This window comes from Chiloscyllium punctatum, chromosome 2 (assembly GCF_047496795.1).
Source record: "Chiloscyllium punctatum isolate Juve2018m chromosome 2, sChiPun1.3, whole genome shotgun sequence".
In the NCBI taxonomy this organism is placed as follows: domain Eukaryota; kingdom Metazoa; phylum Chordata; class Chondrichthyes; order Orectolobiformes; family Hemiscylliidae; genus Chiloscyllium; species Chiloscyllium punctatum.
In genome coordinates this window covers 119,591,548-119,605,064 of record NC_092740.1, presented here as the reverse complement: position 1 = coordinate 119,605,064, position 13,517 = coordinate 119,591,548, and the positions used below count along the sequence as shown (strand labels likewise).

Below are 13,517 nucleotides of genomic sequence, written 5' to 3'. Positions count from 1 at the left end.
CAGATGATAGAAAAGCAACAACTTGGCCACTATACTAACAACTGGAGCCTTTCCATGTAGAAAGTGACATGTGTGCAATACTATCATTTTCAAAAAGTACACGTGGACTGCTGAAATTTGTACTGAAAACTGCCATATACCTTTGTTTATAGAATCATGTAAAATTGCACCCTTATGGAAATTCACCGAGAATAAACATGTCTTCTTTGTTACAAATAATACAGTTCTGGACACTGGGAAAATTCTTTTGTTCTTCTTTGAGTAGAGTCACATGGCAATTTTTCCGTTCACCTGAGAGGACTGCCGGGGTATTGGTTTAACAGCAACATCTCTGAAAATGCAGCCCTCCCTCTTTACTGCACGGGAATGCAAAGCTGACCACTTCAAATCTTGCCTGATGTTCTATTAACCCCCAACTCAGTGGCTAATATTGTGTGTGTCAAAAGACAGTATGATAAATAAACAGAATCAGCTCCAAACATTTCCCAGTACTCAAGTTAATTTAACCAAACAGTCTCATCGTGGTTACTTGCACTTTGAAACCACTCCTTGCGTTATTTATTCTCTTGAGAACATGGGTTTGGCTAAGAATGGATTGTTTTCGGCAGCAAAGTCTTGGAATAGGACCTTTCAACTGATCCCTCTTTCTACCCATGTGATGGAGGGGAAGAAAATGCCAAATCAATTGAATTTTAATTCCCAGATCCTGATCTCTCACTTGGCTGAATACTGGCACACAAGCAATTTCTGTGAAAGAAAGCCAAACCACTTCCTGTACCACCAACCAACTTCCAACAAAAAAAAGCCTGCCCCGTTCTGTTGTTGCCCTAACAGACCCCAAGACTGAAACTGGAAAAGTGAACTTGTGAGGAGGGGAGAAAGCAGAAGGGAATCTGGATGGTTTCACAATCAACATGTTCCAACAAGACTAACGAACCTGTGGACATTCTTCACATAACGATCCGAAACAAAATAAACATAACGTGAAGCGAGCAGTGAACTTCGATTTGAGAAAAAGATCAGTTATGCTCAAAGCAGAATAAACTATAACTAAAGTGATTTCTCCAATCATCCAGTCCACAGAACTCAAATTGTCAGCTCAGAAGTCGATAGACTTAATTTATCAAAGTCTTTCTTCTCTCCATTGCCAATCTACATAGCCCTGTCACTTAAAATAGATCACAGAGTAAATGCATCATTTTCCAGCACAGAACAGACGCATACCTTGCAAACTGAATCGGACTGCACTGCTGCTCTACAAGTCTTTCACACAAACTCAATTTAATGTGCATCGCAAATCATGCAGCTCAGGATTAATAACAACATTGCAAGTCTATAGGAATGTCAGGCAGCATAGCTGGTCAGTTGTCCATGGTCCCTGGTCCCTAGTCGTCACTACAACATGCAATGCATTTTTGATGCTGACTGAATAAATCCACAGTGACTGCCATATGATCACCCAAAAAGAATGTTTTAAATAGATATTTGTTCTAATGATCGATTCAAGTTACCTTGTTTGCATGAATATTTTCCTAGTTTAACAGCTACTAAACGTAACAACATGTGAGCAGTATTTGCTTCAGGAATTTGAAGGGGCTGGTGAAATTCCCAGTTGGGCCAGTGTCAGGGATCAACTGGATTTCCGAGAGTTCCCACTCGCATGCACAGTTCATGGCATGCCTCAAATGAAATCAATTCTGAGACTTGATTAGAATTCAATTTTTTACTGATAATGAGTAAGTAAGAAAGATCTAATAATCATTAGTCTCAGCAATGTCTCACTTGGCAGCAATCTCGCTGCAGGATTTCTGGATTGCACATCTACTCCGGGATTTAAGCATAAAAATTAAAACTGACACTCCAGTGGATTACTGAGGCAGTGCTGCACTATTGGAGGTACCATCTTTTGGATTAGTTTTTAAATCAAAAGGCTCCAATATGTCTGTTCAAGTGAATGAATGCCCATGCCACTAACATGAAAGAAACCAGATGCGTCATCCCATCGTGTCATGGCAAGTATTTATCCTGCAAACAACAAGATACAATACAGGCTATCTGACCATTATAACATAGCAGTTTGTCAGAAGTTTCTGTGTGAAAATTGGCTGTTGCATTTCCAATGTTAGTATGCTGATGACTACATAAGTTACTCTTGACTGTAAAATGTCCTTTGATTGTACTGGTAGACTTCTAATAAACAATGTTTCTAACAAGCATTAGGAAGCAATGCAGTGATCCCCTTTCTGGAAAGTGCCCGTGTGTCAGTGCAGAGGAGAGTGGCCCAAGGAAATCCCATTGTTCAAGTCACCGTCAGGAAGCAGGCATAAAGAATGGACATTTGGGCAAAGGTATAGGAAAGATGCCAGTCACAATGGGAACTTACTACTAACCCACGTGAGAATACTGATGAAAGAAAATAGGGAGGGGAAGACGTTCCTTTCCGATTCAAGTTTTATGCCAATGGGTTGGTGGTCTGCACTTTCAATTTGTCCTGCTCTTGGCTGTTTGCAGAAAATTTGAAGCTGAAATGCATTACTGTTTACATGGTTTTACAGGACAGGATTAATGGTGGCTTCATGAAAAATTAATTTAAATCTATCTGATTTGTTGTACATTGAATCAGAGAGCAAAATGATGCTGTTATAGTCTGAACTTTTCACCTTTTTGAATGATGTTTTATGTCTGTATACTGTGGCGATGTAATGTGCAGACATTAGAGCTATAACCAACCTAGCTGTGGCTCTATGTTATAATGGCAAAGTACTTTGGCTCAGCAACACACAGGAGGCTGACATGTCAGGGGAGGACACTGAATTGGCAGATCATTTTAAGTGAATCACTTTTATTTTGCTTCAATGCAGCCCGTGCATTGACAATAGATCATGTGATCATTTTAACACGCTCAGCAAGAAAATAATGACTCTAACAGCACGGTGGCTTGGTGGTTAGCACTGCAGCCTCACAGCGCCAGGGACCCAGGGTTGATTCCAGCCTCGGGCAACTGTCTGTCTGGTGTTTGCACATTCTCTCCATGACGGTGTGGGTTTTGCCTGGGTGCTCCCATCTCCTCCCACAATCCAAGATGTGTATATCAGGTGGATTGGCCATGCTAAATTGCCATTATGTTAGGTGCATTACTCAGATGGAGATGGTCTGGGTAGCTTGCTCTTCAAAGGGTTGGTGTGGACTTGTTGGGCTGAAGGGCCTGTTTCCACACTGTAGGGAATCTAATCTAATTTTCTGGCTCAGTGGCATACATGTACTGCTTCAATTGAAAGCCCAAGAAAACCCCAGACTTAAGCTCACTTTTGTTAGTTTAGCTGTTATGTTGGAATGGTGAAGATTAATCACCTATTTTCTGTGTGTTCCAGAGTTGGATAGGAAGTATCCAATGTTCCTAATCAATGCAATGATCCCCGTTCTGGAAAGTGTCATTTTTGTTTTATAGCGCAAGTTCAACAACATCTGTACATATGGACCACAATTAACCTTTCTCCTCTGGTTTTTGTGTATTTATAATCAATTGTTTCATTTCCCTTTCTGAATCTCAATTGGAGTAGCAGTAAGCCATACGGATCATAACACCATTAGACATAGGAGTGGAAGTAAGGCCATTCAGCTCATCGGGTCCACTCCGCCATTTAATCATGGCTGATGAGCATTTCAACTCCATTTACCGTCACTCTCCCTGTAGCCCTTAATTCCTTGCGAGATCAAGAATTTATCAATCTCTGCCTTGAAGACATTTAACATCCCAGCCTCCACTGCACTCTGTGGCAATGAATTCCATGGACACACCACTCTCTGGTTGACGAAATGTCTCATTTCCATTCTAAATTGACCCCCTCTAAGTCTAAGGCTGTGCCCATGGGTCCTAGTCTCCCTGCCTAATGGAAACAACTTCCCAGTGTCCACCCTTTCTAAGCCATGCATTATCTTGTAAGTTTCTATTCGATCTTCCCTCAACCTTCTAAACTCTAATGAATACAATCCCAGGATCCTCAGCTGTTCATCATATGTTAGGCCTACCATTCCCGGGATCATCTGTCTGAATCTCGTGTGAATAAGCCCCTCAAGCCTATTCTACTGCTTAGCACAATTATGGCTCATTAAATTGATCTATATATGTAATGACCTAAAGAACAAAAGTGGGACATTAGCCGATACCTCCAGAGGAAATTGCAAGCTGATTACAGCACTTTAGACCACTCATCCATTCTACTTCCTGCCAATACTGTCTCTGCGACTGGCTAACAATCTTTGAACCTTTTGTCCTGTTTTCACTGCAGTCACAATTCTGCTACTACAGTCGATTTTGTGTTTCTCATTATTAAGTGAGTCAAGTGAAATAGAAGTCTTCATGTTTTGGTATTTCTGGTAATAGATAAATAAGTTGATGATTTGTGCCCAAATAATTTACCCCAAAATACAGGTAGCAGAGAGGTAGAGGTTGGTTGCAGACAGCAAGAAAGCCTTGCTATAGCAAGCTGATTTCACTGTTTCAGAAGTTATAATAATTCAGAAAACAGTGCTACACGTTTAGACATTGTCTGGAAAATGGCCCCAGATCAAGATTTTACACAATTGCACCATTTTACAGCGTTCAAAGATTCAGTTCTGAAGGGTAACTGGAACCAAAACATTAATTCTGCTTTCTCTCCACAGATGCTGACAGATCGCCTGAGTTTTTCTAGCAATTTCTATTTTTTTTTCTGATTTTCAGCATCTGCAGTTCTTTTTTTGAAATCAAATATTCAGTGTCAATTTGTCTCCAGGCTAATATTACAAACAAGCTATTAGGTCTAATGGTTCAACACTGATTTTAAAATGAGAGGATTGCAGCACTTTCACGTTCTCTTCACACAGACCTTAAAACATTGCTAAAAAAAAGGACAGACTTAAGGCTTTAGTTCTTCACTCAACAGGACACAAGAAACCGACTTGAAGAAAGGGACGTCACTCTACAAAGGAATGAGTAGAGGTTGTTGATTCAGTAGGCCTTCATTGGCATGAAGATGCAGCAAGAACACTTAACTATCAGTCTTAATTCTTAGACCAGCCAGAAAAATTCTGAATGGTCAGCATGTTTCCATGGGAGTACCGCAGTGATCGACTGTGACCATGACTACTTTGGTGTAATGAACGCACAATTCCTATTGCTATATAAAATGCTTCTAGCATGTGTGGATGCAACTCCAGAAGTTCTGAATGAGGGCCACAGATGCTGCCAGGCCGTCTGAGTTGTTCCAGCAATTTCTGCTTGTATTTTTGATGTCCAGCATTCACATTCTTTGTTGTTTTTTTAAACTTAAATTGGTTTCTGGTTAACTCCTAGCAGCACACAGAATACAACTAGACGAAAGAGCATTAACTTTAATTGATAGATTATTCTTCAAAACGATAATTGAAACAGTCATTCACAAGAGTGCTGCTTTGTCATAAGTTAGAGTGGCTCTGCCATTTTAAACAACTGAGCAATCACAAAAAGACATGTGACCGGTATCGCTCTTGGAAATTCTTGATGAAAGTTATTTTATTGAAAGCAGAGATTGCTATCGCTACAGTAATGCTTTTGCTTGTCCAATAAAATATCACCTATATTGAAACAAAGAGCACTTACTTCTAGCTGAACTGTTTAAATGAGAAGATCTGTTTTAACTGGGCATGGAGAGGAACTCAGTATCATTTTCATCATAATAGCACTTGTCATATGAAATAACAAAATGATGAACTTTGATCGGATGGAGCAGCATGTTCAATTAATGAAAAAAATGTTAACATGCTTCATAAGTATTACACCTATTAAAGTTCAACACAATTGCTTTAACTCAATACTCTCAGAAGTGGCTGTGAGAAAGTGAGGACTGCAGATGCTGGAGAACAGAGTCGAGAGTATGGTTTGGAAAAGCACAGCTGGTCAGGCAGCATCCGAGAAGCAGGAGAATCGACGTTCCAAGCATAAGCCCTTCATCAGGAGGCTTACGCTTGGAACGCCGATTCTCCTGCTCCTCGGATGTTGCCTGACTGGCCATGCTATTCCAGCACCACATTCTTTTACTCCAAATTGGCTGTGTCTATTGTCACCAGGAGGGGCACTCTCATCACCCCGTTCTCGGTGCACATCAATGACATCAGTTAAGCAGCCTTCCACTGCTACAATGACATTAGGAGATACACCACAAGCCTGCAATTTCCTTAGCATGAATTCCCATTCTTTCTGGGAAACAGTATGGAAGCAGTGTCTCAGATTAATGCTTTTCAAAGCCTTCTAGACTTTTTAGCAATCTAAGCTGATTCTCCAGGACAGCACTAAGTAAGTGCTGCAGTGTTGGAGATGCCATGTTTGGATGGGACATGACAGCAATAAACGATTCCATGGCATTATTTTTAAGGTGAGCTGAGGAGTTGTTCCTGCCATCCTGGTTAATAGTTATCCCACAACCAATATCCCTAAAACAGGTTATCTGTTATGATTGCTATTAATGGGAGCTCGACAGCCACATTCTCTTTAAGGCAGTGACTGCTATTCAATAAGTACTTAATTTGGCTATAAAACACTTTGTTTTGTCAAGGTGATCGATAAATGCTAGATTTTACTAAGATTCATTATCCAAAAGTAAAAACACAACCAATGATTGAATAGACATATAATTTCATGAATCAGACACTTACTTTCTCAGATCAAACACTATGTGCAAACAGAGTGCTTGAATTTAAAATTTTGATCCAAACATAAAATGTTCCTCAAATTCTATCCATCATCTTCAGAGTACTAAATGTTGGCCAGTCTGTCGCCAATATATTTCAACAAACAATCCTGTTTTGCATAATGTTATTTAAGATAGAGAGGGGATGGTCTGATGGGAAGTGGAAGAACAAATGATGCAACAAGCTACAGCATAATGATCAGCAAACATGCTAGCACTGTCTTGTTCATGAAACTTACTGAAATCCTGATCCAAGCATAAATTTCTTGGCAAACTGGTTATGCTATCAACTTTCAATTGTGCAACAATCACTTGCAGACAAAGCTGTTCATTTATCACATGTAAATTAAAATCGACTTACATGATTCATATAAAGTGATCTAACATATCAATAATGTAGAAATAAAACATAAAGGGAACAGAATTTAAATACAAATGTCACCACACACACACACACACACACACACACACACACACAACTGCAGTGCAGTATCCTTCCCTCACTGCCATTGATATTCACACAGATTCAAATAAAATCCAACAATGGATTAAAACTCCCTAAAATAACCAAGACCCTAATGAAGCACAAGTGTATAGTATTTTCTTCCACTCCAGTTCTGAATGTTATTGTCAAAATTGGTGCTATTCATCAATATCCTCTATATTGTACAGGTATACAACTGGTGAAGTCTCACAATTCTGAGGCACAGGTTTATTGGTTTAAGTCAACCTCTGAAACCAAACATACAGGTTAAGTCCAATACTCCAACATGGTACTGAAGGATGCTGTGTTTGGCTGTGTCCCATGTCAAATGGGATATAGTACCAAGATCCTGTAAAGCATGGTATGTAGAAGTGAAAGTAACCTTCAGATTATGTCAAACACTTCAAAGGGTTTATCCTCAATTGACTGCATTGTGCTCCATGCTGCTACTCATAGTTAAATTTGGCATGTTTAAAAGACTTCTCAGATTAGTCTTCATGCCTGCTTCTCTGTTTATGCACTCCCTTTGGTCATCCCAAGTACATCTCAAGAAGGTCGAAAGTTAATCAAAACCTAATTAACCAGCTACTTATCCTTTAGCTGATGGTGAGACCTTGCTGATTACAGATTGGTACTATACGACCAACTGCATTGCAGATAAAGTAATCCACTGACTGCAAAGTAAATGTGCCAACAGCAGAAATGATATTCTAAAAAAAGTAAACTTCCTGCTTTTGTGTTGTCAGATGTAAAGAAGACTGAAGTTGTCAGTATTCCTGCTAAAAATTTTATTTCCTTATATTCACCTGTTGATTATCACTCCATAGTTTCAGTGCACTGATTTAACTGACATAACAGAATCACCTTATTGTTGGTTTCCAGTATGCCTATGTCATCAGCAGAAAGAAAATCATAGACTGCTACAGTACCATAGAAGTAATTTGGTCCATTGTACCTTTACCTTATTAAAATAGGTTTAAACTTCATATAATGAGGCATCATATACACTTTGGTTAAGAAAATGTTGCTTGGAAATAATTACACAGATTTCTAATGACATGAATGAACTGCTAGAATTATTAATTAATAAACTAGTATAGTTATTCTGCAAATGCATGTTGATTGTCTTGTGAAAAGAATTTTTTTTAAGTTTAAGTATGGAAACATGCATCCTGACAATGCAAAAGGCAGACAGGAGAAGGTTACCTGATTCATTGAGTCTTTTGCATTCACCGTGCAACAATGCACCATGGCTCTCTAGTGGTCCCATCAACTAACATTCTTGTAATCTTTCAGGAGAGGTGAAAAAAAAGATAAAAGAACTCTCGGCCAACATAGGAGGAGGATTATTCTTGGAAATTCTGAACTGTACCCTGAGGCAATCAAAATCAGCACAGAAAATTGCATGGTGACCACGAAGCAGAAACACCCCAATTATCATTTATACACAACGGAAATAGCTACAAGAAGGAAATCATCCAATTTTTTTAAAAAACTGTTACAGTCAATCCACATTTGCCGTACAATCTAATAGCTACTTCCCAATGTCGATAACCTTCTGTGTAAACAAAACTCTGCTGGCATTTTACCGAGATGAATGCTTACGCACTCTATATGCATGACTCCTCGTTTTCCGTAAACTATCTCATTTAAATTGTCTGCCCACAGAGACATGGTCGCTTCACCATTTTAAATGCTTTCAAATAAAGTCTACCTTTCCTCTTGCACTAAAAATGTTTCCTAAGCTTGTGATACATAAGGGTTTTTAACATTAGTATCAATGTAAAACTGAACCATCAAAAAAGTTTTTCAAGGCCTCAATATTTGACACGAGGACAAAAATGGTTCACCATACTCACAATGAGGCTTTCTGTTTGATACAATGAGGTTAGGGCTAATTAAAGTAGGCTGTTTATCTGCAATTAATGTACAGATTTAATTGAAACTTGATACACAGATAGGACAAGATCCAAAGAAGAGCTGAGTAGACTTTTGCAAAGACTCACATCTGTGTCATGATCCTCGAATTTATGAATATCATTTATCACTGTGTACTACTCTAGCCCGTAAGTATTCTAAATTCATTGTTCTCCTCTAATTCTGGTCCTATTCACATGCTTGATTTCACTGTTCAACCACTGACTGCTGTGCTGACAACTGCCATTTTGGAACTCTTCTCCTTAATATATTCCTTAAAACATCCCCCATGGATCAACCCTTTGCTTACATGTCCTAATATAACTCCTTAAGTGTCTCATGTAACATTTTGTTTGATAATGTTGCTTTAAAATATCCTGAAATGTTGTACAAATGAGTGCTGTTGTTAAATTATGAAATTAACCCATTGTGTCGAGATCAAATCTTTCTCCTCCTCTATAGACCTCAAACTAACACCAATCAATATGTCCCACAATATCTTCAGCTTGTTCATTTTAACTCTTGGGAACAGCAACAAACCTGTTGGGCGCAACTATTAACTGTTTTCCATGTACAGCCAGTTGTATTACAAATAACCCTGTATTATCTGGAATACAACCAATTCCCAATCCAATCAAAAATCTATTTTCATATGAAACTAGAGTCTTCCTTGTGAAATTATATTTCTAGAAGGCCAGATATAGAACCTTGATGAAATGGATAGCCTCATCCACTATTTTGACAAACCTGTCAAAAAAATTAAATCCAATTGGTGCAATATGAACTCTTTTCTGGGAAATAGGTTGTGAGTCTTGAACACCAATTCTGTCCAGATTATCAAAGAGGATATCAGTAGTCACCATCCCAAGGAACTTTCTAATAACTGAAGTTGAGCTAATGTGCCTCTAATTTCCAACTTCTGACTTGTTGCTGTTTTCACTTTTTTGGCACTACATTAGGCTTCCTCCAATCCATGGGGGCAATCTATGTTTCAGTGAGGTGTTAAATATTCAAATTAAGGGGACCTCCTTAATCGATTTCTTTAAACCCCTCCTGGGATAAAGGTCCTCAGAGCCCTCATGATATTATCGCTGGACTATTAATCCAGAGATCAGATCATGTTCTGGGGACAGCAGTTCGAATCGCTTCATGGCAGACAGTGGAATTTGAATTCAATAAAATTAATCTGGAATTACGCGTCTAATAACGACCCCTGAAAATTGTCAGAAAAACCCATCTGATTCAAACTGCCATCCTTACCTGTCAGGTCTGCATGTGATTCTAGACTCACAGCGATGTGGTTGACTCTTAATTGTCATGCAGGCAATTAGGGATGGGCAATAAATGCCATGTAGCCACTGACACTCTCATCCCGTAAATGAATAAAAAAGAAAGACCAGCAGCCTTATTGGGTTTGAGGTTCCCTTACTCTTACTTGGATTTCCATTGTATACAATTTAACATCGTCAACTATAGTCAAAACCATATACGGTATTCACAGAAACTGAGTCATGTGCTTTACTAATCTGATGGAATCTTTTATTGCCGACTAAGTGCTAACATACAGTATATCTACCCCCATCTCCATCCTGAACCCTACCCCCATTCTATTTTACAGATGCAATGTCATGAAAGCAGATTCAACACAATTTTCAAACGAAAGTTGGATAATTTCTTGGAAAGATTTGCAGCGCTATTGGGAAAGAATTGGCTAGCTCTTTCAAACAGCCAGCACAGACACAAAGGACTCAGTAGCCTCCTTGGCAGCGTATGACTTGTTGTATTTTATAAATACAAATTTAGTATATATTACTCAGGAACCCATCTAATCCATACTTTGTATGAGATGCTAAACTGATGCTGCCTCTGTTCTCTCGGAAGAACGTATAAGATTTTGTGGCATTATTAAAAAGAGGAGCATGGCCAAAACTTATTGTAATACACACTACAATCTGGATTGTAAATTAATTTCCTACATTCCAAAAGATTCATTTACTTGAAAGCACTTTGTGACATTCTGAGATTGAGAAATACACCACATGAATGAAGGCTTTCTTTTTATAATGTATATTTTAAAATTGAAATGCTTTTATTATTCTTAAAACAGAATCATACAACTTTCTGAGGTAGTACTTAGAATGTCCAATTTTCATTTCCATTTTTACAGTTCAAATGGTGGAGTCAGTTTTTAATACAACTTTTCTAAGTTGCAGCTATTTGTGATTTCACAATGTCCTTTTTAAAAGATAAATCCTCTACCACAAGGGAATTTTCTCATACTAAATGACAAAATGATACACACCCAAGATGTAAAGCTAGAGTGTGTGAAGGCACCTAATACAATGGGGGTTTACCCTTCAGTACTCCCACTGCTTCACTGTCACCTGCAACTGCAACTTTTCCTCTCCTCCTCTCTGTCGCCCTCTGTGTACCTTGACAAGATAGTCAGAGAAGAGACCCCATATAAAGAAAGAATTAGTAACTTGGTTTCTCGTCATGGATGGGCCAATAAAAAGTGACAAAACCCGCAAAGAATTCAATTATTAAATCACAGCAGATTGATGTTGTTCAATAAAGAATGGGCTGATGGAAATCCATGATTGTCACACACACTCTGAAGTGCAACTCTCCAACCCTCTGCCCTAATCCCACACCTTGTTACACTTGTGCAGCACACATACACTAACACAAAAGGGGACAAAGGACACTGGATACAATGGGCTAATATGAGTTCAATTACTTTCTACAGTCTCACTAGGATCCGTTTTATTCTCTCTACATAGGACATAAAAGATCATAAGTTTAACATATTTGTATTCTTATTATATAGCCCTATCACTACTTTACACTTCCTTACATTTGACCTGAGTTTTAGTCCCTTAATTACACTGCCCCTCTCTTCAACTCCGAAACAAGAGAACACACAAGAATGGCAATGAAAGTAACATCTACTCAGTCCGGTCCGGAATCGCTTCATATTAAAGGAGTAAATAAGTTGCCTGTTCTCAGGACCATCACTCACTTCCTAATGGTCTATTCCATCCCAATTGAAAACAAGACACTTTTTCTATCTGTAGGAAATGTATCCGCGACTAAGATATACCGCAAGGAAAAGATTAAAAGAAAGGCGAGAGGGCGAGAAAATCGATATGTGAAAATGAAACAGAGCTCTAAAGACATTTCCATGTGGTTTTTTTTAAAAAAGAGCTACACAATGTAAAAGAGAGACTAAAATCCTCATTTTAGTCCTGAAGGGAACGTACAATTGTGTCCATGCCCCCTGCACAATATGTTAAGACACAAAAGATAAAGCTCCGCGTGCACTTCAACCCAACGGGAAACTTCTCTGCAAACTGTAAATATATTTTTAAAACGTTGCTCTCTTACCTGCTTTTGTTAAGACAGTCGGTTGTCAGTGAAGGGACTCAAGTTTTCGTGAAAGAGCAAAAAGCATGCAAAATGTTTCAGGTTGTGCTCTCCGTGTTGTCCCTCTGTGTGTTGGAAGTATGAGAAGGTTTTTTTTAACCTCCAGTAGCTCTTATACAGCTGATTGATATCTCGAGGTTACTATCGGTCAAACACAATCCTCGCTCTCCCTAGCTCCTCGCTGAAATATGTTTGTGTCGCTATCGGCGCCAGGAAGCACGGGGAGAAGCAGAGAGATAAAACGGGGGAGTGCTATTGAGTTAACACAGCAAAGAACCCCTTGCTGAAAACCCTTTGGGGCTCAGGATGCGTGAGAGTGAGTGAGTGAGGGATAAAGAGAGAGATTAATACCAGTGCCATGGTCTACAGTCTAACATCCAGGAAATGCTAAGAAACGATACTGTTGCGAAGAAAAAAAAGCACCAAATTCGCAGATCTGTGTAAACATATGGAGCTGCGCATTCTTAATTTAAAAAAAAGTTTTCTTTCCCAACTTTACTGTCCTCCTCTGCTGCAGGAAGGGCTGAAGCCCAGTATGGTTCAAAAAGTGGGTGGTAACTCATTTTCGCAGTGTTGGTAGGGGAGAGGTGGTGAGGGGGCTGCAGACACATTGAACAGAATCTCCCACTGTGGAGTCCAAGTCCCGAGGTGGGCTTGGAAACTGATAGATAGACCTGGCTTCCCCATGTTATCACCTGATTCTCACTTCATTATGGACCCCTGGGCTTTTCTGTGCAAATAGAACGGCTGATCTTATCATCCTCACCCTGGGACACTCTTGGGTCAAAGAACAGGCGCTGTGCTGAGGGACGTATGGGTGGCCATTCACTCACTCCAAGCCAGGAGAAAACCCTCAGCTGGAATTGGTTGTTCCCAAACCCCTGGTGATGTCTGTGGACTAAACTGAAACTGACCCCGTGGGTTAGTAAGGCCTCGCTACAGGTTCTGCTCCTGGCATTTCCAAGGAAGTGGGAGGACGTGCT

The 13,517-nt window shown here is 39.4% G+C and overlaps 1 protein-coding gene across 2 annotated transcripts in view; it reads right to left on the bottom strand.

Moving 5' to 3' along the window:
- Positions 1–12,810, bottom strand: part of LOC140488063 (phospholipid-transporting ATPase ABCA1-like) — a 144,432-nt gene extending 131,622 nt beyond the window's left edge. Inside the window, exons 1-2 of one of the 2 annotated variants that reach the window (XM_072587746.1) lie at positions 12,496–12,810; positions 8,398–8,480 (exon numbers count right to left, since the gene is read on the bottom strand). The gene's annotated coding sequence lies outside the window, so the exon portion shown is untranslated. The remainder of the gene's footprint in view (positions 1–8,397; positions 8,481–12,495) is intronic. The other variant, XM_072587737.1, reaches the window with a different exon arrangement.
- Between the last annotated feature and the right edge of the window lie 707 nt (positions 12,811–13,517).